The 21,411-nt window shown below is 39.4% G+C and overlaps 1 protein-coding gene across 2 annotated transcripts in view; it reads right to left on the bottom strand.

The window, feature by feature from the left end:
• The window catches only part of NCALD (neurocalcin delta), a 324,211-nt gene that overhangs the window by 169,914 nt on the left and 132,886 nt on the right, over positions 1-21,411 (bottom strand). For both annotated transcript variants that reach the window (XM_043483542.1, XM_043483540.1), the window contains exon 4: positions 7,709-7,795. The gene's annotated coding sequence lies outside the window, so the exon portion shown is untranslated. The remainder of the gene's footprint in view (positions 1-7,708; positions 7,796-21,411) is intronic.

The raw sequence follows: 21,411 nt of genomic DNA, 5'->3' as shown, positions 1-21,411 counted from the left end.
AGGCACCACAGCACAGTAAAATCCACTTTAGAAGATTCAATCATATATGATTAAAGTGATCTGGAAATGCCATTTCTTAGCTGAACAACTACAGAACACACATTTTTCCCATTTTCAGAAACTTTGAGTAAACCACAGATGTTAAGGGAACATTAAACCAATATACTATTGTAATAACTTACACTAAAATGTCAAGAACCATCACCAAAGGATACCAGGGTGGCATTTTTTTTCTCTCTGCTGTTTTAAGCTTCCTATAAACCCAGAAATGAACTTGTTGAATGTGCCTCATGTAAGGTTCTATGTATCACCAGTTCAGTTGAGTTCAGTCGCTCAATCATGTCCAACTCTTTGTGACCCCAAGGACTGCAGAACGCCAGGCTTCCCTGTCCATCACCAACTCCCGGAGCCTACTCAAACTCTTGTCCATTGAGTCGGTGATGCCATCCAACCATCTCATCCTCTGTCGTCCCCTTTTCCTCCCGCCTTCAATCTTTCCCAGCATCAGGGTCTTTTCCAATGAGTCAGCTCTTTGCATCAGGTGGCCAAAGTACTGGAGTTTCAGCTTCAGCATCAGTCCTTTCAATGAATATTCAGGACTGATTTCCTTTAGGATGGACTGGTTGGATCTCCTTGCAGTCCAGGGGAATCTCAAGAGTCTTCTCCAACACCATAGTTCAAAAGCATCAATTTTACGGTGCTCAGCTTTCTTTATAGTCCAACTCTCACATCCATACATGACCATTGGAAAAACCATAGCTTTGACTAGTGGACCTTTGTTGGCAAAGTAATGTCTCTACTATTTAACATGCTGTCTAGGTTGGTCATAACTTTTCTTTCAAGGAGCAAGCGTTTTTTCATTTCTTGGCTGCAGTCACCATCTGCAGTGATTTTGGAGCGCAAAAAAATAAAGTCTCACTGTTTCCATTGTTTCCCCAACTATTTGCCATGACGTGATGGGACCAAATACCATGATCTTAGTTTTCTGAATGTTGAGTTTTAAGCCAGCTTTTTCACTTTCCTCTTTCACTTTCATCAAAAAGTTCTTTAGTTTTTCTTCACTTTCTGCCATAAGGGTGGTACCATCTGCATATTTGAAGTTATTGATATTTCTCCCAGCAATCTTGATTCCAGCTTGTGCTTCATCCAGCCCAGTGTTTCTCATGATGTACTCTGCATATAAGTTAAATAAGCAGGGTGACAATATACAGCCCTGACATACTCATTTCCCGATTTGGAACCAGGTCTGTTTGTTCCATGTCCAGTTGTTTCATGTCCAGTTGTAACTGTTGCTTCCTGACCTGTGTACAGATTTCTCAGGAGGCAGGTCACTATGAACAAAGCTAGTGGAGGTGATGGAATTCCAGTTGAGCTATTTCAAATCCTAAAAGATGATGCTGTGAAAGTGCTGTACTCAATATGCCAGCAAATTTGGAAAACTCAGCAGTGGCCACAGAACTGGAAAAGGTCAGTTTTCACTCTAATCCCAAAGAAAGGCAATGCCAAAGAATGCTCAAACTACCACACAATTTCACTCATCTCACATGCTAGAGCTTAAGATTCCCATATATGTCTCTTTAAAAAAAATAGTTGAGCGGCTAAGTAAGTTTTAATCTTTGAGGATAAAATTTTGTAAGGCTTTTAATGATTGAAACAAGGCCCTCGAAGTGTAAACCAGTCCCGCCCCTCTCCCTCCCTACAAAACACATTACCATGTCAGGATTGCACACATTCAGCTGAATAAAAATCTAATTCTGGTTTCATAATATAATTTTTAATTGTGATGTAAGAACTATAGAATTAGAAAGAAACCATGCTGTTAAACTGAAAGCTATCCACTTAGAGTTGGATGTGTTTGCAATACAACACAAAGCTAAAACAGCACTGCAAGCCCCTGATGATGATGTACCGAAGAAGTGGCTCTCAATGAGAGTGATTTTGCTCCCCCAAGAAGACATCTGGCAATGTCTAGAGGTGGTTGTCATACTTGGGAGATACTACTGGCACCATGAGGCCACTAAGCATCCTCCTACCTTACATAGAACAGCCCGTCACAAAAGAATTATCTAGTCCAAAATGTTAACAGTGCTGCAGCTAAGAAATCCTGCACTAAAGGATCACACTAACAACATTTCTATTATTCCTCATGTCTTATATAGAAATAACCACTTTGATTCATGTAACCTGGAAATCAGAAAGCAGGAAATTCCTGAAAATTAAAACAGATACGCATTATGCCTCCCTTTGATCCATGAACTACTTGGCAAGCAAGACCTGAAGGTGACCCCACCGGTGCTCTGGTTTATTAATTCCATCAATGGTAATAATTTATATGCAGATATGCAAATAGTACCACATGGAAATCTTCAAGCAGAAAAGACAGGCATGACTGAAAATGCAAACAAGGTTCCAGGTAAGTATTATTTTCTGAATGTAAGTCACTGATGATTGTAACATGCACTATCAGTTAAATAACAGCTTTGAGGAATGTGGCAAAGAACCATCTCTCCTTAAATGTGTATGTTGATTTTATGTTGTGAACCTTTTATTGAGATAATGTGTGCAAAATCTACAAAGTATTTTGAGTGTATAATAAGATATATGTTGCTCTCTTTTTGTAAAAAGAAATAGACTCTGGAGTACTCTCCCTCTTAAATCCCTTCCCATTGGTGTCAATTCAGTTATTTTTATTTAAATCTTTTCCTTGTTCCCCTCCTCCTGCCCCTACCACTCCAGGAAGAGGTGGTAAGGTGCCTGTGGGCAGTGCTATCACTAGCTTCTCAGAAACAAGAGCAAATACAAATCTCTCAGCTTCCCTCTCTTATTTTTTTTTTTAAGTCAGAGGTGTCTTTAATTTTTATTTATTTATTTTTGGCTGTGCAGGCTCTTCACTGCTGTGTGGGCCACTCTCTAGTTGCAGTGCTTGGGCTTCTCACTGCAGTGGTTTCTCTTGTTGCGGAGCACAGGCTCTAAGGCACTCCGGCTTCAGTAGCTGTGGCTCCTGGAATCTAGAGCTCAGGCTCAGTAGCTGTGATGCACAGACTTAGTTACTCCACAGTGTGTGAGATCTTCCTAAAGACCAGAGATTGAATCCATATCTCCTGCACTGGCAGACTGATTCTTTACTACTGAGCCACCAGGGAAGCCCTCCTTCTCTTATTTTATTTTCTTGGAATTTCTCCAAAGTCTTTGACTGTGAATTGAGTACTGTGAAGGACACCTGTGCTGAGCACGGTCCGAGCTCTGCCAGAGGACATAACTTTATTTAACTAAACAGGGGAATAACCATACATAGACGCAATTCAATATATATTTGAAATGATTTTTAAAGTTCCATCTAAAGACCACCGACACCATTTATTCATAGACAAAACATCACTATAAAACCTACATATTTGCTTCCTGGCATGTTGTCTGCTTGTTCAACTAGAATTTAAGATCCATGTGAACACGGAATTTTGTCTTGTGTTTACTGGCCGAATGGGTGAATGAATCAATGAATACCTTCTCCCAAAGAGCAGAGTCATTATACAGTTGCAAACTCCTTTTTATTTTCACTCTAATGACACGAGACAACAGGGCTAATTCATGGTATGTTCATTTGTCTGTGCATGCATTCATTCATTCTCTACCAAGTCTTTCATGATCTGCCCCTGCCACCTCTCTGCTTTCCCTCACACCTTGCTCCCTCTGCTCTCTAGCAACACTGACCTTGGTTCAGTTCCCAGTAAGCTCCAAGCTCCCTCCTACCTCAGGGCCTTGGCCTAGAATACCCTCCTCCCCACTGCCAACCTCTTCAGATTTCTTCAGGGAAGCCTTCCCTATCACCATTTCAACTAGATGTGGTGCCTCTATTTTATAGTCTTGATTGCCCATGTTTCTTTGTGCTTTTCCCCCCATCATGGTATTGATCACATTTGTAAAGAATATTTCCATAATTATTTGATTAACATCCCCACACCACTCAGCTGGAGACAGAAACCATCCCTGCCTTGTTCCCCATTCAAATCCTCATCATTTAACACAATGCCTATTATTAAAATACAGCAAGCACTCAACATTTACTGAATGGGTAAATGAATTAGGTTTCTAGGAGCATGATCTCTTATTAAATATATGAGTTATGTTATACTATATCATTCTCCACTAGGGCCCAGATGAGGTGAAGTCGCTCAGTCGTGTCCGACTCTTTGCAACCCCATGGACTGTAGCCTACCAGGCTCCTCAGTCCACGGGATTTTCCAGGCAAGAACACTGGAGTGGGTTGCTATTTCCTTCTCCAGGGGATATTCCTGACCCAGGGATCGAACGCAGGTCTCCCGCATTGTAGGCAGACGCTTTACCATCTGAGCTACCAGGGAAGCCCAGGGCTCAAGTTAGTAGATGCTTAATCCGTGCATATGTGCGTTCTAAGTTGCTTCTGTCGTGTTCAACTCTTTGAGATCCTATGGACTGTAGCCTGCCAGGCTCCTCTGTCCATGGGATTCTCCAGGCAAGAATACTGGAGTGGGTTGCCATGCCCTGCTCCAGGGGATCTCCTGACCCAGGGATTGAACCAAAGTCTCTTACATCTCCTGCATTGCAGGCATGTTCTTTACCACTAGCGCCACCTGTACTTCTTGGTTAATTGGAATCATCAGTTATCTACTACAAACAACATTCTCCGAAGTCTACATGATACTCAAAGAACTTACTGCAAAATTGCTGAGAAGTCATCTACACTCTATTCTTTTTTCTTAAAAAAAAAAAAAGCATTGACTTTATCAGATGTTTTTGCCTTAAAAACATGACTGAATGGAAAGTCATTGCAGGGAATCAATTATCTGAATGATCAGTATTTGTCTCTATTTGAAAACATCTGGATGGATACTTTAATTATCCCCTAGATATGTGGTATTCTGTGCTCTCAGCTCTGAGATAATCTCTCCCCATTACTACTCCTGAACAAAAGATATGCTATTGATGAAGTAGGTTTTTTTTTTTTAATAAAAGAGGATTTCTGAGACATTGAAAATAAAAAGTAGTAAGCTCCTAGGCTAAGAGGATTAAAATACCATTTTTTAAGAGGAAGAGAAAAGAGGTCTTTAGTGCAGAAAACTGTAGAAAAATAAAAATCCATGTAACTGAGAAGTTAGTCATATAGGAAGCCTTGGGGAAGAGTATGAACTTCTTGGGGATCCAGACAAAATAATTCTAGCTAAGGGAGATAAAGAGAGATACCCAGACAACAGCAAATCAAAAATGACTGTAAACCTAGAGTCTATTCATATGCTTCACTTTCAGACAGTTTTTTACATTTATCTTTCCTATCTACTGTTGTCAGGAACTCTGTCACTAGGTGACTTTTACAAGAGTCTGGAATTCTTGAACAAAATTCCAGAAAGCCCAGGAAATTGGGGCAGTGTTTGCTACTTTAGGCCATTCTTTCGGAAAGCCTAGAAAGTTCAATCTCTGTTCAAGGGTCATCCTCACCCTTGCCTTGCCTTCTCTCAAGCCAACAGTAGTTGAGCGGGAAGTGGTTCCTTCACTGCCTCAAGAACTTTCCAGTTAGTTTCTTATTCAAATCCTCCTCCTTTGGGTCTGGCAGATGCCTCAAACCTCTGGCACACACTCAGCCTCTCGTTGTTCGGCAAAAATCCGAGATGGAGTAGAGTATATTTGAGGATCAGTCAAGAAGGAAAGGGCTTCCCTGGTGGCTCAGATGGTAAAGAATCTGCCTGCAATGCAGGAGACCTGGGTTCGATTCCTGGGTCAGGAAGATCTTCTGGAGAAGGGAATGGCAACCCACTCCAGTATTCTCGTCTGGAGAATTTCATGGACAGAGGAGCCTGCTGGCTACAGTCGATGGGGTCACAAAGAGTTGGACATGACTGAGTGACTAGCCCTTTCAAGAAGGAAATGTGCAGTGAGAAATCACCTGGCCCTAAGATCACAGACCCAGAAGAGAGACTTGGACTTCCCTGGCAGTGCAGTGGTTAAGAATCCTCCTTGCAATGCAGAGGACACAAGTTCGATCCCTGATCCGGGAAGATTCCACATGCCACGGGGCAACTAAGCCCATGTATCATAACTCTTGAGCCGGAGCTCTAGAGACCATGCTCCACAACAAGAGAAGCCACTGCAATGAGAAGCCCATGCACCACAGCCAAAGAGGAACCCCTACTTGCTGCAATTAGAGAAAGCCCCAGCACTGCAACCAAGACCCAGTGCAGCCATAAATAAGTAAATAAATAAATTTTTTAAAAACGAGAGAGAGACTTGGATGCTTGAGAAGGGCCAATAGCAGACATATTGATTCTCCACACCTTCACATTAAGGGGAAGGGTCCTTATGTTGGATCATATGCATGCTTTACTGTCTTTGGGGGCAAGAATACACATTTCTCTACTATTCTTTAGTTTGATATCACAAAGATCCGAGGAATTAATGCAATGGGTACTGCCATGTTTAGGGTTGTGATCCATAAGTACTTCAGAGTATCTCAAGCCACCTGATTACTGCCAACTTAAATGCATAATTCTTTCCTGGCCTTCAGGAGAAATGTGTTGACATTGAGGCTTAGTTATCAATGTTATGAGAAAAAAAATAATAGATATTGACTAGCTTGACTTCAAATATTTTATTACTGTCTTTCATTAAAAGAACTGGCTTTATTCAATTTGGAATACAAATTGAAAGTGAAAGGCTTTTCACTTTCACTTTCTCATTATATCCAGATGATCTATGTTACTCATCTATTAATTAAATCATAGAGAGTTAATGGGGGATGAAGGAAGCGGGATGAAAAAGAGCTAAGTACATATAAGTTTCATTTTATATTGACTTATCTCCCTTCCCTGAAATATAAGCAAAATACAAACTAAGGTTCTGTTCTGGCCCACGTTCACTTTAGTATTTTTACCATTTGGTCTTCATACAGAGCTATTTGGCCAAGTAAGTATTCATGCTTTCTTCACAAACAGTTACAGAAAGTATTACCAGGGCTTAAGCCAAATTACCTTGTCTACAAACCTTGGCTGGCTCACATCTGGAGCAATTAACATATTTTGAAAATTGTCCAAGAAATTCATAAATCAATAGATTTCCCTTCCTGAAAAGCCAATTTCCTAAACATTCAATGAGATGGCTTTTGAGACCCACACCAACTAAATAGGAAAGTAATAGTATTCCTATCTTAACAGGAAACTCAGGATTATGGGCACTGCTGCCCTCATTATACTAAAATAGAATTTCAAAAGAATCTTTTCTGAATTAAAAAATGTTCCATCTATTTGCTGCACAATATCTTCTTCAATCTTTCGTACTAAATGATAGATATGGAAAGTAAGGAGGGGCACATATTTATTGTCCTTTTCTCCAGGAAGCAAGTCAGGTTTTTTATTTCATTACCCCTTCTCCTACTTGTTTGTTTGTTTGTTTTTTAATTAAGTAAATTTCTACTTAATCAGAGTCACTACAGAAAAGAATTTTTTAAAAGTAAAACGGTAGAATAGTTTTTGGTAACAGAAATTTATCTAGAGTTAAAAGTGGAAATGCGTACTTCATGACAAAGCTTTAATGGCAGATATAAGCTAGCATTTCCTATTTACCAAATACCAAAAACATTTAACACACAACAACTTAACCAGGATGCAACATCTTTGCGTTCTGAATCATAATTTACACAGTTCAAAACCCAGGCATTTGAGAGGTTAAAAAAGTAACTCACAATATGCAGTCACACGGCGTCCTGGGTCTCAGAGCCTTCCACAGCTGTAAGGACGGATTGATCGCCGGCAGTTCTCTGGCCCTGCAACTGAGATCACTCATAATTAATGAATAATTTACTTAAACGCTTGACAGCTCAGTAAGTGGTTTATGTAAGGCTGTTACTTTTACTTCTTCTGTAGTTGCCTTTGCAAACAGGAAACAGGAAACACACCTACAAGAACACTGACAGACCTCAGCCTAATTGGTCTTTTCTCAAAGTACTCAGTGGAGAGTCTTGTACCACAGACATGATATGTCCCTAAAAGAGAAATACTCAGATCCTTCTATTGCAGAGTTTAAAATCCTTTAGACAGATGCCATGCGGGCAATTTATTACAAGCATTCTAGTAACATTCAGGCCTTACGACCTTAATCCTGGAAGGACTATAAATTTCAGAATATATATATATATATAATATTTATAAATATATACCTATCAACACATATATGTGTATATATAAGTATACATATATAAAACATTAAGCAATATATTATTTAAATATAGATTATTTAAAACAATAAGCATATTAAAATAATATATATAATTTTCCACAGAGTTCTTTTTTCCTGGAATATATATGGAAACTGTCATTTAGGAATCTTTTGTCTACACATAACAGAAAATCCAGCTCAAAATCACTTAAACAAATAAATAACAAGACAAGAAAATATTTTGGTTTTTTGAGTTGGGGAAGAAAAACCTGGATGTAGGGCTGGTTTTAGGAAAACAGAGTTTCACTATGTATATCTCTTGATTCTCTGCAAGTCTGTTAGCATGGTATTTTCTGTAGAGTTACTTCACCTTCTGTCTGCCTTTCCTCTTGGTGCAAACAAATAACTTCAGCAGTTCAAGATCACACATCCATCTTCCAAGAGGGCAGTGTTAGCGTGCTGCCAGTCTCAAGCTCTGAAGTCATTCTGATTGCCCATCACTGAATCAGTCACTGTACTTTGCTGAATGGCTTTAATCAAGCCTTATCCTTGTGAGAGGTGACAGCTTCTCTCTCTCTCTCTCTCTCAGTCACTCAGTCATGTCTGACTCTTTTTGACCCCATGGACTGTAGCCGGCCAGACTCTTCTGTCCATGGAATTTTCCAAGCAAGAATACTGGAGTGGGTAGCCATCCTACTCCAGGGGATCTTCCCCTGAGTCTCTTGAGTCTCCTGCATTGACAGGCAGGTTCTTTACCAGTGGTTCCACCTGGGAAACCCAGAGAAAAATCACATGGAAGGGCATTCAGGTTACCAAGAGAAAGGGACAAGGGGGAAAGGAATATTGGAGGAAATCAACAAATGTCCACCCTGACAATGTTTGGCAATAATCCAAAAACTGGTATTTGAGGATGTGTATCTATGAAAATACTGGATCATGGGTTATCTAAAGATATCTGAAAGAGAATGAGCTGAGGTTCAAGAGATATTGATTACCCAAGTCTTTGCATTTAGTAAGATTTTCTATTAACATTATGTTTTTATGTTTGCTAAGAAAATAGTTCAGAATTTTTCCACTTTGTTTATGAAACACATAAATACTGTATAAAGTGTGCTTGCATACGATCTTCCACCTTGTTATTCAAACATCTCTGCTAGGTAGATAGATAACCTTGGCAGGAGCTTAGAGAGCAGGGTAGATACTGCTCTTGACTCTCCAACACCCAGCCTACTCTTTGTTCTAACCGGAACTTGATTTTGCTCAGGGCAGCAACTTGCCCTGTTTAAACTACAGCTAAGGATGGGCAGGTGGAACACTTTGGGCCCTGGACGTGTAGGCTGAAGGTACTAGGTAGAGTGTCTGGAACAGCTCTATTAACGGGCTCTGGTGATTGCTTTTCGCCCTTCCCCTTCCAATGCCTGAAACACCAATAAAATGCCAGAGGTGGAGTCATATCTTGCAGCCATGGAGTGACAAGTATACCACATGCTGGGAAGACTAAATTGAAAGGAGAAGCCACTATACTGGGCCTTGTCTGCCTCCTCCTGGGCTATTAGATGAGAAAAACCTCTATATTGTTAAGCCACCACAGAACGATTCTTGTTCCGTGCAGCTAAACATACACCTTATACAAAAAGGCTTAACAATCTGGTTGTGACAGATCAAGGCTTAACCTCAGGTTTCTTGACTCTCTGTGTTGCCTCTCCATAAGCAGAATCAATACTCTGAATACTGTACAAACAGGCATTTTAAATTTATGGTTTCTTTTTAACAAATAGCTCATTTAAATGATTTGAGTCATAGCTATGATGCCAAGAGGGGATTCTCTCACCATCCTTCTGTTTTTGATTTCTTTAGCTTTTTAACATGTAACACTCAAGCACTTGCAAAATTTCTAAGACGAGAATGCCTTGGCTGCAGAAAAACAAGTCTAGGGTCATTTGACCAAAATTTCTTTCAAGACTACCTAAGGGAGAGGTGACCATCCTCCCAGATTTAGCCATGGATGAGTTTTTCCCCTAGACTTTCTCACTGACTTAGTTATTAACAAACAACGGAAGCGTTCTGGTGTCTGGCTCCACGTATAAGGAGCTCGGAAGTCACCGCTCTCTCTTAACAACAAATAGAAATCAACAACTCTTCTTGGATTCATAAACCACTGCACCCAAGACTGGAGAGACCAGCAGGGGAATACAGGAAGTCTCAGAGACTTGCCAGCAGAAATCGCCACAGGAAGCCCCGTACCAGGAAGGGAAAACCTAAACTGTAACTGACCAACTGCTGGAGTCTCCATGAGGACAGCTCTGAGAGTTCAACACTCCAGGGGGACACAGTCATGATGGAGGGCAGTCCTTACAATGCTGTGAGATTTACTTCAAGGAGCTCTACCAGATTCCCACAGTAAATACAAGAGAAAAGTCTGCTCGGGCTTCTGGAATAGAGCGGGGAAAAGAGTATTTTGAAATATTCCAGAGCACTCCGTTCTTGCCCTCAGGGGAAACTAGTTAACCAGAGTCTAGCCTGTGAGTGCATCCTCAGAGCCCAACTGACCTGGAGAAGGGAAATACTCAGCTTCAGGCTCCTCCAGGCGTCCACTATGGGAGAAGGGACTACTTGATTGCAACCCACTCTAGCCATCCTGTACGACCTACGTGAGGAGAAAAAGCTGAGAAACACTCATGAAGATCGCAGTCTAAAGGCACAGGCTCACCAATACACTGAGACCTAATCATAGGATGCATAGAATACTTCTTTTTCCTGAAAACTCATGACCACATTACTGAAAATCTATCTACAGCAGTTTCTTTTACTCACTACAACATGTCTGGCTATCAAGAAAAAATTACAAGGCTTGCCAAAAAAAAAAAGCCCACACAATTTTTAGAGACAGAGCATCAGAACCAGCATGGCTAGGAAGTTGGAACTAAAAGATAACAGAGCTCTCACGAAGGTTGGAATAATTTACCGAGCCAAAAGTCAAGGAGGAGCCACACTTAAAGATCAATTCCAGAGGGATTAAGGATTTAGCTGTGAAAAGCAAAGTGTTAAAACTTGTAGAAGAAAATACGGGAGAACATCTTTCTGACCTCCAAACGGGGAAAGAGTTCTTAAGGCACAAAAGAGCTAATCACCAAAGGACAGACTGATAAATTTGCCTGCTCTACTATCAAGATTTTCTGTTTATCTAAAGGTATAATAAAGAAAGCAGAAGACATGCCAATATATGAGACAAGTTTGCAACACATGAAAACAACAAAAGACCAGTATTCAGATTATATAAAGACATGTTACAAAGCAGTAAGAAAAAGACAATACAATAGGAAAATGATCAACAGATCTGACATACGATCCCAGAAGAGAATAATATGAATGGTGAATGAATGGTTTTCTTTCTTCCTTTCTGATCAGACTTTTATTTTCTCTTCTTTCTTTATCGCATTGTTTAGAACTTCTAGTACTATGTTGATTAGGAGCTGTGAAAGAGGGCATTCTTACCTTGCTCCTAATCTTAGGAGAAAAGGATTTAGTCTTCCACTGTTAAGTGTGCTGTTAGCTGCAAGTGTTTCATAGATTTAAAAAAAATCAATTTTAGAAAGTTTCCTTCTATTCAAATTTTTCTGAAAGATTTTCTTTTTTTTATCATGAATGGGTGCTGAATATTGTCAAATGATTTTTCTGCTTCATTTGTTGTAATTGTGACACTTTTTCTTAAGACTGTTTATAATGTAGATTACATTGACTGCTTTTCATACTGAATGATCTTTACATTGCTAGAATAAACATCACTTGATCACAATATGTAATTATTTTTATATACTGCTGAATGCTATTTGCCAATATTTTGTTAAGGGATTTTGCATCCATCTTCATGAGAGTCATTAGTCTCTAGTTGTCTTGTTGTACTGTCTTTTTTCAAGTTTACTTATTAGAATTGTTCTTATAATGAATTGAGAAGTGTTCCCTTCTCTGACATTTAATTAATGTTTGTTCTTTAAATATTTGGTAGACTTTTTCCAGTGAAATCTTCTGGAGCTTTCTGTTTCTAAACTAATTCAATTTCCTTAGTTATAAGGCTATTTAAATTATCTATCTTCTACTGTGTAACAATTTGCGATTGTGCATTTCAGGAATTGGTCCATTTTACCTAAGTTATGAAACTTGTATGTGTAGACTTATTTGTCTGAAATATTCTTTTACTATTCTTTCGATGTCAGGAGGTCTATGGTGATATCTCCTTTTTGATACCAGATATTGGTAATTTGGGGCTTCCCAGATGGTACAGTGGTAAAGAATCTGCCTGCCAATGCAGGAGACACTGGAGACTCAGAGGATTCTATCCATGGATTGGGAAGATCACCTGAAGGAGAAAATGGCAACCCACTCCAGCATTCTTGCCTGGAGAATTCCATGGACAGCAGAGCCTGGCGGGCTGCAATGGGGTTGCAAACAACTGGACATGACTGAGCGCACAAGCATGCATACTGGTAATGTGTCTTCTCTTTCTCTGATAGTGTTGCTAAAGATTGATCAATTTTGCCATCCTTTTCAAAGAAGCAGTTTTTTGCTTGATATATTTTCCTTATTATTTTTCCCTTTTCAGTTTCATTGATTTCTGGTTTTATCTTGCTTGTTTTGGGTTCATTTTGCTTTTTTCCCCCTATAGTTTCTTTAAAAAATTCATTTCTGGAAATGGTAGCTTAGAGTACTGATTTGAGACTTTCCTCTTTTTAAAGTAAATATTTAGTGCTATAGATTTCTTCTCAGAACTGCTTTAGCTGAGTCTCACAAATTTTGATATACTGTATTTTCATTTACTTCAAATGTATTTGCTTTTAAATTTCTTTGCTATTTCCTCTTTGACCCACAGATTACTTGGAAATTTGTTGGGGTTTTTTCCTCATTGTTTAGAGAATTTCCTGTCATCTCTCTGTTACTGATTTCCATTTTGATTCCACTGTTTTCAGAGAATAATACACTCTTCACTCTTAGTTTTTAAAATTTGTTGAAGTTTGTTTTATGGTTTATGGTGTATCTTGGCATATATTTTGTGGTGCTTGAAAAGAGCATCTTTTCTGCTGTTGTTGATTAGATTCTATAAATGTAAATTAGACCTAGTTGATTGGTAGTGTTGTGTTCATCTCCATGACTGCTAGTTTTCTATTTGTTCTATTAATTGCTGAGAGGGGTATATTGAGGCTTCCAATTCTAATTGTGGATTTGTCTGTTCTAGCAGCTTTTGCAATTTTGTTTTACATATTTTGTTCTGTTGTTTGGCACACGTTTAGGATTTGCATACAAAATATGTATCTTTGCTGTCATTTTGACTCTTTTGTCATTGTGTAATGTCTCTCTCTGTCCTTGGTCATTTTCTTTGCTTTGAAATCTTCTTTATCTGATTTTAGTATAATCACTCCTTCTTTCTTTTGATTAATGTTTGCAGGGTATATCCATCATTTTACTTTCACCCTCTATACTATTATATTTGAAGGTAGTTTCTTGTAGATATCATACAATTGAGTCTTTTTTTTAGTCAACTGTGTTAATCTCCATCTAATAAATTATTTATTTAGACTATCTATATTCAATGATATTCTTGAGCTAAAGTATGTCATTATATTTTTTGTTTTCTGTTTGTTCTCTATTTTCTTTCTCTTTATTTTCATTTTCCAATATTATTGTGGATACTTGGACATTTTCCAGAGTTCCATCCATAGTGTTTCTTTCAGTATAACTCTTTGTATAGCTTATTTAATAGCTGCTCTCCAAAAGATTTGTGGACACAGTGGGGGAAGAAGAGGGTGGGACGAACTGAGAGAGTAGCATGGAAGCATATACATTACCATATGCTGAACAGATAACTAGTGGGAAGTTTCTGTATAACACAGGCAGCTTAACCTGGGGCTCTGTGACAACCAAGAGGGGTGGGAGAGAGGTTCAGGAGGGAAGGGAGGTATGTATACTTCTGGCTGATCCATGTTGTTGTACAGAAGAAGCCAACACAGCATTATAAAACAATTATCCACCAATTAAAAATAAATTAAAAAAAGAAAAGATAAATGGATATATAACAAGGAAATTAAGATACCAGCATAAAAGAGGAAAAAGCCTTTTAACCTTTCCCTTTCTACTGCCTTCCCAGTTCCATTTTCACTCCAGTCTAACCAATGCATTTTTTTAAATAAAATTCACATACACACACACACAAATTGCTCTCCATATTACATTAAATATACATAAGTGAACAATGCATTATTGTTGATGTTATATCAGTTCAAGTAAACCTCTTACCTCCCTCTACATCCCTTTACTCTCCCTCTTTCTAAAATAATTTTTTTAAAAAATCCCCTTGCATTGAAAATCATATCAGGCAGTGTTATAATTTTTGCTTCAATCATCAAACCTAATTTTAAAAACTTAAGAGAAGGAAAGTTTATTATACTCATTCCTATTTTTATTCTTTGTATTATTTTTTCTTCCTTCTTCTTATTCCAAGAGACCCTCTTTTATCACTTCCTCTTTGTTTGGAGAATTTTCTTTAGCTATTTTTTAAAGATAAGCCTGTTGGTGACAAATTTCTATACTTTTCTTCAACTAAGACTGTTTTAATTTCCTCTTCATTTCTGAAGGATATTTTCACTGGATATAGAATTCTGGATTGACCGTTCTCTTTCAGCATTTGAAAAATATTCTGCCACTTCCTTCTGGCCTTCATAATTTCTAATGACAAATCCACTGTCCTTCTAATTGTTTCCCCCGATAGATAAGATTCCATTTCTCTCTCGCTATTTTCAAGATCTTTTCTTTGACTTTATTTTTCAGAAGTTTGGCTATAATATCTCAGTGTTGATTTCTTTGGGTTAATCTTGGTGGGATTTCACTCAACTTCTTGACACTATAGGTCTGTGTTTTCTGCCAAATTGAGCAAACTTTCAGCCTAAAAAAATACATTTTTAGCCTTGTTCTCTTTCTCTCCTTCCAGGTTCTGATGGTACATTTGCTGAATAATTTTCTGTTTGGGGGGGTTCCCCCCAAATAATTTCCAACATTTTATCTGTAAATTCACTGACTCTTTCCTCTGTCCCTTCCAGTCTACTGTTAAGCCCATGAATTTAATTTTTTTTACTTCATTTATTACATTTTTCAGTTTCTAGGAAACTGGAAAATGATAATAAAGTTTCAAAAAGAACAGAAAAAATCAAGCCCCCCCAAAATTGTTTTTTTGAAGTTGCAAAAGGAAACAGCTGTCTTCCACTTCCTAAGTAGTGAACACTTTGATCAGTAGGTAAGGGGTCTTGCTTTCATTCAATAGCCCTCTGTTAGAACATGCTCTGGGGTTTTCTCTCCAGAGCAAAGTAGCTGTTCTGGGCATGACTACCTCCAGGAGACAGGACAGGCAGCTGAGGTAGGAACAAGCAGTATTTCAGCAGTATTTGCCAGAGCTCTGAAGTTTTCTTCTGACCTTTTCAGTCCAACCCCACCTCATGTTACTTCAGTTCTTCAGCTCCCTCAGATCCTACACTCTGTGTGGATTTTTATGCTTTTCTCTCCTCTGGCATACTTTTCCTCTGGCATCTGCTTGTTTACCTGGCCTCTTATCCACTTTTGCTTGCATTATGACATTTCATGCATGTGTGGGTTCCCTGACCCAGCTCCTTGACTGGTGCTCTTGACCTAGCTAAGCACCACCTACACATTTCAATGGGTTTACTTTTATCAGCACTTATGTTGCTCTCCAAAGCTAATGGAATCCGGATCTTTCTTTCTTCTCTTCAAGTTGGGGGCAAAGGAGGCTGACTTAATTTTTAAATTTTTATTATTATTATTATTATTTTTTTACCATTTATTTTTATTAGTTGGGACTAATTACTTTACATGGAGGCTGATTTTAAAACCCCATAGTCTCCTCTCTCTAGGAGATTGTTCTATGAGATCACCAGCTGCTTCTGATACATGCCTGTTCCATCCCAAGCCCCACAACTAGAGGCAGGAAGAGAAATGGGTGGGAGGACAAATTAACACTGAAAAGCTTGATAAATACTAACAGCAAACACTAAAAATAACTAGGCAGAAGTAGTCTACTTTTAGGAATTTCATTTGTGCCTTTGTGTTGGGAGCGAGGAGGAGGGGGAGAGACAGTGCTGTGGAAAAGGGGCTGGGGATATTAATGCTTTGGAGGAGGAGGCACTAGGAGCTTCCTCAGGCAGACAGTACTACCCAACCCTCTCCCCAAAATAGTTCCTTCTCTTTCTCAGCTTTCTCAGGCTTCTGCAGCTCTGCAAATGGCTCCCTCCCTGTGCAGCAAACAAGCATCCTTGCTCTTGCCAGCAGAGAGGAAAAGCAGCTAAGAGATTGCAGGCTGCTTCGCTCCTCAGCCTCACCATCTCCCAATTGCAGACTATCCTGGCCATCTTTTGACTTTGGCTCCTGGAGAGGAGAGGGTGATTGGAATCAGAGTGAGTTGCCTACATATCAGCAAGTCCCGGTATGCAAGGTGTGACATGGCAAAGTCATTAACCCCACATGACACAATCTGCATGGTGGAGACAGAAAATCACAGACTAGGAATTTTATGTGTCCCCAGAAATGGCAGCCAATGTCACTTCTAAGACTGTGCCATGGATAAATGACCCTGATCATTCATTCCATGGCTAAGATCTCATGATTTAACAAAACAGAGGAGAGCAAGTCCGTTCAGTTCTGTTTCTGTCATTTTTCCCTTCCCTAGTGAGAAATTCAATTATGTTATGAATCAATATGGATCACTAGAGCTGGAGGAAAACACAATGTGAGGGAAATAAATGGTTCCTGCTTAGATGAATTACATGTAGTTTTGAGCTCTGCATCATATCTGTCCTGTGCAGCCAGCAAAAAAGTTAGTATCTCAAGCCTGAGTTTTTCCCCTACTGCTCCCCTAACCCCTCCTTCATACCACACACTCTCAATAGCACAGTTGGACAGCAAAAAAGAAATAAAAAGTGTTTCTTTCTCTTCCCTGCTCTCAAATTTTCCACCTCTTTATCCATCAACCCCTCCTTCCGTCATGACTTGCATGGAGAAGGAGCCTCCTCCATGCAGAGGTTGATCTCTCTATTTACGTCCACATTCTCTCCCCACCTCCCAGCATCATCCACAGCTTGATCCATCCCTTAATCCCCTTCACTCCTCTTATATCTTCAAGATGCTACTTCCTTCATCTTCTTCTCTGAAGCTGAAAAAGCTTCAACCTCTCTAATCCTATAAATCTGCCTTCTAGTTTGTTACCCTCTATCAACCCATTTCTCTCCTCCTCTTCTTTATCATGCTTCCTAAGAGAAGGGTCTACACTGATTATTTCCAAATCCACTCCTTTATTTACTGCTTAGCCCACAAAATCAGACCTTCATCTGCCTTCTTCAAAGTGCCTAATGACTTCCAGGTTGCCAAATGCAATGACCTTGATCTTTCTGCTTAGCTCTCATGAATCCCACTCTGTGGAATCTGTGCTCTGATGCCATGATGGTACAACATCCTAGCTTTCCTAGGACCCATCTGTCCATTATTAGACTCTTCCGCTATCTCCTCTCCTGACCATCCATAAACATGGGCAATTCCCATAGTCTAAGGTTGCCAGATTTAATAAATAAAAATATAGACTGCCCAGTTAAATATGAATTTCAGATCAGCAGTGAATAAATATGTCCTAAATATTTCATGGGATAGTCTTATACTAAAACATTATTCCTTTAACTAAGCATCCTGTATTTTACAGACAACTCCACAGTATTTCTTTAATGCTCGTCTCCACAAACTTCCTCCCTCATTAATGCTTTCTATGCCCTTGTCTTCATGATTATCTTATCTCAGATCATTTCTAACCCTTCATCTCTAGCACCAATCCCCCCTCCCCTGATTCCCCCTCTCTCTCTTCATCTGATATGTTTCTCTGTTTTGCCTTTGATATTATATAGCATTTTCAATTCATTATATATAACACTGAACTTATTATTTTGGACCTCAAATCTACTTCTCTACCTGGCTTCTCTATCTCCAGTAATATCTTCTCCAGCCTTCTAATCACCTCAGGCCTAAATCTAGTAGCCTTCCTAATCAACTGGATGAATCTTAGTTTTTTTAAGAATTTTAAAATCTTAGAATTTTATCCTCACCAGCTTTCTTAGATCTTTCTTCCCGTTTCCATGGATACTGCTAACTTGAAGTCTTCGTCATTTCAGTGTGACTACAAATCACCCAGGCCATCCAGGTTACTGAAATCACCTTCAGATTAGCCCCCTATTTCTATTCTCCCCCACCCTTCATCCCTCTACAAACTGTCACTCAGTTAACACCCTAATTAAAGTGCCAATATGAATACGCCACCTTCTTGGTCAAGGAAGCTTCCTGCTGGTTCCTGGTTAAAGTTCAAGTTCCCTAGCCAGCATTTAGGGACATCTGAGTTGACTTTTCTCCTTTTACCTCCTATGGTCACCTCTATGCACTCTGAGCTCAAGGCATATCAGAACCCATTGTTAGGGCCTTCCTATCAGTTAGCTTACACTGTAGACTGCTTTGAGGGTGACTCTTGCAGTTTCTGCATAAATACATGCTCACTTGCTTGTTGAATTTGTGAAGTGTTAGTCACTCTGTCATGTCTGACTCTTTGCGACACCATGGACTGTAGTCCGCCAGGCTCCTCTGTCCATGGGACTCTCCAGGCAAGGATACTGGAGTGGGTAGCCATTCCCTTCTCCAGGGAATCTTCCTGACCCAGGGATTGAACCCGGGTGTCCTGCATTGAATTTGTGAAGTCAGTTCTAAATTATACACATGAACAGGATGAAGTAATTAAATCTACAAATCACTTATATGATAATGTGAGTGGATGTACTTTCCCACAAACCCATTGCTTGCTTACTCTAAATATGGGTGATATCAAGATCTCATAAGCATCTCATATCCTTTGATGTCAAGTCACAGCTGGATTTTGATAGGGCTCCAAGGGCAGAGACTGACACAGACCCCACCCACTCTCGCTCTCAGCAGCTTCTCTTGATTTACTTTATAAACTGAATTCTTCCCCATTTCTCTCTTTTTTTACACATGGAAAGTTATAATATTCTCTGTAAACGTCCTTGACTTCTAATACATAAATCTCCAAATAGCTATATATTCTAAATTGCTGCCAACCCCACATGCTGATTCAAAAACATCTGAGCATTTTAATAATCTAAATCAGGGGTCTTCTATGAGCCAGATAATAAACATTTTCAGCTTTGCAGTCTCTGCTGCAACTACTCAATTTGCTATTGTGTCAGAAAGGCAGCCTCGTTCACACAAAAACACAATAAAACTTTACCTACCAAAACAGGCAGCCAGCATGTGGGTCATTGTCTGCCAACTCCCAACCTAAATCAAGCTTCTGGTGAACAACTGACTTCAAATTTTCTTTCCAAACTCTTTCATTGTGGTCACTTGATTAGAAAGAATGCAAGAATTTCACTTGATATGGTCTTCTTTTTTTCACAAGGGTTATAATTACACCAAATTCAGGACCCTGAGTGAGTGAGGGGACATAAGAAGTGGGCGCTGGAAGCCCTCTTTGAGACTCTCCCCCAAGCCCTGTGGACACTACCCCAGGGTGGGGGCAGGACAAGGCCAACGGACTGAGGAACTCACTCTCCTTGGGCACAAATTTTCAGGGGGCACCAAAAAGCTTGGTAATCAAAATAAATATTATAATACAATATTTTAAAAAGTCAACATTATTTTCAATTGATGTTTTGTTTATCATAGATTTTTTTTCTTTTTTTTGCATTAGTTTTGATTTTTTAAAAATATTGCATCAGGATTTCCCTGGTGGTCCAGTGGTTAAGACTCCACACTCTCAATGCAAGGGGCCTGGGTTCAATCCCTGGTAAGGAAACCAGATCCCACATGCTGCAGCTAAGATCTGGCACAGCCAGATAAAAAAAATACACACACACACATATATTGTATTAGGCATTATTTATCTCAATTATGAAATTTCATGGGTATATGATGTCCTCTTTAATTTGGTGCCAAAGTGGGTGCCCTACTCATCTTCTTCCCCATGCCTTAGAACCAGCTCCATGTCACCCTGTGGATGTATTATCAGCACCCTCCTCCTTTCAGAGAACAATGTACATCTATTCAATGTTACCTTTGGACCAGATCATTCCTCTGAGCAGCTTTGACACCACTTTGGTTACTGGACCTGCCTCAGATACAGATTTGAAGCATATGGAGAGACTTGTTAGAGTCACTTCTTGAGGAAAATGTTAAGGTGAAAGGGGGATTGATGTTTTATAAAACACACACTAAGTCCCAAGTGACACTAGCGTAAGGAACATTATAATTGTTCATAGCAAGTCAATGTGGTTTTGTAGACATTCTTTTGTATGAGTGAGGAAATGGAGGTTCAATAAACCGAGATTATTGAAAATATTAAAGCCAGGTAGAAGCTTCCTGCTACAGTAGGAAGCTTAAGTCATGTCCGACTCTTGAGACCCCATGGGTCTCATCAAGACGCTAACACTGTGGGCATGGTTAAAGCACTTTCTTGCCTTCCAGCCTTACATTTGCACAGAACCTCTCTCATGTATAGAGAGAGTTCCCGTGCTTCATCTCATTTGAGCTTCATGATAATCCTGGGAAGTAAAAGTTTCATATTTAAGACATGCTAGTACAGACTCACCAATTGTATTGTATTGGGCATATTCAGAAAGGTTAAGTGACATAACCCAAGGTCACCAGCTAATAAGTGGCAAAACTAGAATTATAAACTCAGGTCATCTGAGGCCTCATGAGTTTCATTACATTTCCCCCACTGTAGAGAAGCACATCCAGTATACGTATCTTTGACCCAATACCACCCGTATTTATATCACAGAGAGAACCCAAAAGGAATAATTTCTGGGACTAGAAATTTTCATAGAAGGAAACTTGTACGTAAGGGAAGGAGCCTAAGTGTTGAGTGCTATCTACCCTGATGAGGAAGTCCTGAGATAAATAGGGGATTAGATCAAGAAACCACAGCTAGAACCAGACATGGAACAACAGACTGGTTCAAAATTGGGAAAGGAGTACATCAAGGCTGTGTATTGTCACCCTGTTTATTTAACTTCTATACAGAATACCTCATGGGAAACGATGGGCTGGATCAATCACAAGCTGGAATCAAGATTTCTGGGAGAAATATCAATAACCTCTGATATGAGATGCCACTCTAATGGC

The sequence above is a fragment of the Cervus canadensis genome, chromosome 12, assembly GCF_019320065.1.
Source record: "Cervus canadensis isolate Bull #8, Minnesota chromosome 12, ASM1932006v1, whole genome shotgun sequence".
NCBI classification, from domain to species: domain Eukaryota; kingdom Metazoa; phylum Chordata; class Mammalia; order Artiodactyla; family Cervidae; genus Cervus; species Cervus canadensis.
The sequence above is the reverse complement of the archived record's forward strand: the minus strand, read 5'-3'. Positions and strand labels throughout refer to the sequence as shown.